The 4,992-nt window shown below is 42.0% G+C and overlaps 1 non-coding gene across 1 annotated transcript; it reads right to left on the bottom strand.

Moving 5' to 3' along the window:
- Positions 1 to 465: 465 nt before the first annotated feature.
- trnar-ucu lies at positions 466 to 551 on the bottom strand. Its single transcript is given in 2 exon segments — positions 466 to 501; positions 515 to 551. It is a non-coding gene; the product is annotated as a tRNA-Arg (tRNA).
- Positions 552 to 4,992: the final 4,441 nt, after the last annotated feature.

Below are 4,992 nucleotides of genomic sequence, written 5' to 3' on the forward strand. Positions count from 1 at the left end.
AGTAGGCCATTTGGCCCTTCGAGCCAGCACCTCCATTCAATGTGATCATGGCTGATCATCCCCAATCAGTACCCCGTTCCTGACTTCTCCCCATAATCCCCTGACTCTGCTATTTTTAAGAGCCCTATCTAGCTCTCTCTTGAAAGCATCCTGAGAACATGCCTCCACCACCCTTTGAGGCAGAGAATTCCACAGACTCACCACTCTATGAGAAAAAGTGTTTCCTCGTCTTCGTTCTAAATGGCTTACTCCTTATTCTTAAACTGTGGCGCCTGGTTCTGGACTCCCCCAACATCGGGAACATGTTTCCTGCCTCTAGCGTGTCCAAGCCATTAACAATCTTATATATTTCAATGAGATACCCTCTCATCCTTCTAAACTCCAGAGTGTACAAGCCTAGCTGCTCCATTCTCTCAGCATATGATAGTCCCGCCATCCCGGGAAATAACCTTGTAAAAAAATTAACGACTCTGCCGGGACTCGAACCCGGAACCTTTGAAAGCCTTCAGCCCACTAGAAGTCCAATGCACTATCCATTGCGCCACGGAGCCACCTCCGTGAATAAATGTATCAAGAATTGCAGTGGGCTCTTGATCAGCCTGGTAAGTTGGCTGAGGAATGGCAGATGGAGTTTACTTCAGATAAATATGAGATGTTGCATTTTGGGAAGTCAAAACAGGGCAGGGGTTTCACAGTAAACGATAGGACACTAGAATACAATGACAACGTTGCTAAATAGTTATGTGAGAGGTCGACAGGGTGGTGAACAAGGTTGTCATAATTTAGGGCAAGTATACTCTTTATCTCAGAGTTGGGAAAGAACTAGGTTCAAGTTGAGAGTGGAAAATTTAATACGAACCCTAAGGGCACTTTTTTTTCATACAGAGGGTGGTATGTAAATGGAACGAGTTGCCAGAGGAACAACAACTCGATTTAAAAGACATTTGGCCAGATACATGGACAGGAAAGGTTTAGAGGGATTTGGGACAAAGTGGGCAGATATACCTCTGCATCTTGGTTGGCATGGACGAATTGGGTCGAAGGGCCTGTTTCTGTAACTGATTTCAGAACTTTCTGGTGGTGGCACAGTGGCGCAGTTCATAAAGGTACTGCCTCACTGCACCAGACACCCGGATTCGATCCTGACCTCAGATGCTGGCTGCATAGAGTTTGCACTTTCTTTGTGTGACTGTGTGGGTTTCCTCTGGGAACTCTGGTTTTCTCCAACATCCCAAACATGTGCAGGTATGTGGATAAATTGGCCTCTGTAAATTGTTCCTAATGTGTAGGGAGTGGATGCAAAAGTGGAATAACACAGAACTAGTGTGAATGGGTGATCGATGGTCGGCGTGGACCCCATGAGCTGAAGGGCTTGTTTCCATGCGCTGTATCTCTAAACTGATAATTTAACCGAGAAAGATTTTATGTGAGATTATATGTGTGAGAAGGAGTATGAGTAAGTTCTTGTCACCTCTTCCTACGTGTTTCCTAGCAGTTGTACTTTTCATTCTCCCTTGTTTCACTTCAGTGGCCAATACGCATTGCAAACACATCTTGGATGCCAGCTCGGGGGAAGATTTGTGAAGTGAAAGCATTGAAAATTAGAACTGTTGGTGTGCACCAGTTTCTCAGAGTCTAACTGCAGACACAAGACACCTAATTAAATACTTTAATGAGCGCAGCCTTCATTTCTGGCTGTATGTAAATGGTTGAACAAAGGAACAGTCGTACATATGTGATGACAGTGAGGCTACCATATGTCCAACTATAAGGACGACTGATGCTGTTTTTCCAACATTTGATTAAGGTATTCATACCTAGATACTGTATTTGCCATTTTATTTTGTTATCTGACTGAAGTTTGCCCCCAGCTATTGTTGCCTAGTGTGGTATTTGTATATATACAAAGGTTTCTCTCAGCCTGCTCTACATGTTCGTAAGGATTGACTGTACATAACTGCAAGAGAGGTTGCTTTAATTGGAAAGAACTGCGATTTTCACTTAGGCAGCACCTTTTCACATCCCAGAGGACACTTCTAAAGCATTTTACATAAATTACTTTTATAATTTGCCAGTAGACAATATTTTGCTCACGCTGACTAAACTGGAGGTTAATTGTATTGTTTTTATGCACCACACATTGTTGTTTTTAACCAAGCATTAATAGCTGAAGCAATTCCACCCATGCAGAGTTTGTTGTGGAAATTATTTTTTGGTCCTCCATGTGTACAACTGACTTTTGCACAGTGGTTTGCTGGATGCACAACTGTGAAATCAATAGGCATGTAAAGACTTGTCCTATCCGGTCATTCCTTCTTCTCCCTGGTCCCATTGGGCAGAAGATACAGAAGCTTGAAAGCGCACACCACCAGACACAGGAACAGCTTCTTCCCCTTTGTATACAGACTTTTGAACAGTCCTTCAATAAGCTAAGGTCTGTCCGGTTCACCTCTACTCCATTGCGGACATTGAACTTTATCTATGGAACTGATGCGCTACAATGCTGAAAACTATATTCTACACTTTGTATCTTCCCCTTTGCTCTACTTTTTGTACTTGTACTATAGTATAGTATTATCTGATCTGATTGAATAGTATGCAAAACATAGAAACATAGAAACATAGAAAATAGGTGCAGGAGTAGGCCATTCGGCCCTTCGAGCCTGCACCGCCATTCAATATGATCATGGCTGATCATCCAACTCAGTATCCTGTACCTGCCTTCTCTCCATACCCCCTGATCCCTTTAGCCACAAGGGCCACATCTAACTCCCTCTTAAATATAGCCAATGAACAGGCCTCAACTACCCTCTGTGGCAGAGAATTCCAGAGATTCACCACTCTCTGTGTGAAAAATGTTTTTCTCATCTCGGTCCTAAATGATTTCCCCCTTATCCTTAAACTGTGACCCCTTGTTCTGGACTTCCCCAACATCGGGAACAATCTTCCTGCATCTAGCCTGTCCAACCTCTTAAGAATTTTGTAAGCTTCTATAAGATCCCCTCTCAATCTTCTAAATTCTAGCGAGTACAAGCCGAGCCTTTCGCTGCACTTTGGCACATGTGACAATAATAAACCTAAACCTAATGTTAATCCTAATAAAGGATGGATTATTCGAGTGCCTCAAGATAGAGACTTCTCCATTTTGGGTTCTTTCTTATCTATTGTCTTCTTCCTTGGTCTGCAGTCATAAGCACAGCATTCTCTTACCCTGGCCTGCTTTTTCTATAAGACTGAACACCATGGAGGAGACTACATTGCATTTATCAGTCATCAGGCAGCCCAGATTCAGCTTGGTGAACAGACTGCCCTCATTTTTAAAAATAACATTCCACCTTTCTAGCACCTCTTGCTCCAGGTTTCCAGCAAAAAAAATCATTTATGTCCCCTTTGAGTTTTCTCAGACTTATTGTTCGTTTCCTAAATGCACAAGAATACCAAAGCTCTGGAACATTTCCCCTGGAACAGCAAAGCAAATACAGCTACTCCTACTGCTTTAAAACTCTGCCTGGGAAATCCCATTTGATCTCTGTGTGTTTACCACCATAGATTAATTACAGGACCATAGCAAATCCAGTGTGGTCCTCTCTGTTTACCAGTCATTCATCTTACATTGTACAAAATGCCCAAGACTAACGTATAAGATCTCATCGCTGTGGAAATCTGTGCTTCTTTTTTTTTGCTTAAGGACAAAGGTGGACAGCCACCGTAAAATACACTTGTTGACAATGGTGATGATCACGATGCTAAACTGAACTGTGGAAAATGGAAAAGCAGACATGTTGGCACTCTGAGCATGCATATTATTAAATTGATTTATGAGCAGTCATCTCTGAATCCAAAGCGCCATGATTCATTGATGCCTTACAGCAATCTATATGTAAGGTTTCAGAATTAATACTCAAAATGCAAAAGATTTAGACTATTTTAGTTTATGGATTGTGTTGACAATTGTACATAACTGCTGGATCTGGAAGTACACTTTGAAGATCAAAAGAAGGGCACTGAGCTTTCACCAAGCTGACAAGTGTGTCTCTACATCATCCCCAAAGGAAAATTCTTGACTGGTGTAACATTTCATGCACTGTCCATGCGGGTCAGTGAATTTGTGCAACTGTAAATATATACTGAACCCTGGGGCAGATTATGTATTTGTATTCCAATGGGAGCTAACATTTGTTAGGTCTAAACTCAGACAAGGCAGCAAATTACTTTGTATCGATACACATTAGATAGGATGAAGATGATAGAAGATTAATAGTCCACAACATGGTGCTGTATGTTTCCCATATGACTTAGTCCTTTATTTGGGTACGCCCATTCAGGCCTTTAAAGAGTCTAATGTAATTGTAGATATTCACCGCTTTCATATCAATTTCTTCTGATTCCTTGAGGCTCCTTGAAAGTGGTAAAACAAGTGTAGTCAAGAAATTGTATGGTATTACTGGCTTCATCGGTTGCAGCATTGAGTATAAGAGTCGAGAAGTCACGTTGCAGCTTTATAGGACTGTGGTTAGGCCTTATTTGGAGTATGGCATGCAGTTTTTTGTTGCCTCATTACAGGAAGAATGTAGAGGCTTTATTGAGGGTGGAGATGTTTAGCTATAAGGAGAGGTTGGATATAATTGGATGGTTTTCTCTGGAGCTTCAGAGGCTGAGTGGAGACCTGATCGAAGTATTTAAAATGATGAGAGGCACAGATAGGTTCAGAACCTTTTTCCCGCCCAGGGTGAAAATGTTGAAGACTAGAAGGCATAGCTTTAAGGTGAGAGGAGCAAAATGTAAAGGAAATGTACAGGGCAAGCTTCTTTCACACAGAAAATAGCTGGTGCTTGTAATGTACTGCCAGGGATGGTGGTGGAGGAAGATACAATAGTGGCATTTGTGGCTTTTGGATGGGCACTTGGATATGCAGGGAATAGAGGGATATAAACCACGAGCAGGCAGAGGGGATTAGTTTAACAGTATAATGTTCAGCATGTTATTCTGCTG

The sequence above is a fragment of the Amblyraja radiata genome, chromosome 10, assembly GCF_010909765.2.
Source record: "Amblyraja radiata isolate CabotCenter1 chromosome 10, sAmbRad1.1.pri, whole genome shotgun sequence".
Classification (NCBI taxonomy): Eukaryota; Metazoa; Chordata; class Chondrichthyes; order Rajiformes; family Rajidae; genus Amblyraja; species Amblyraja radiata.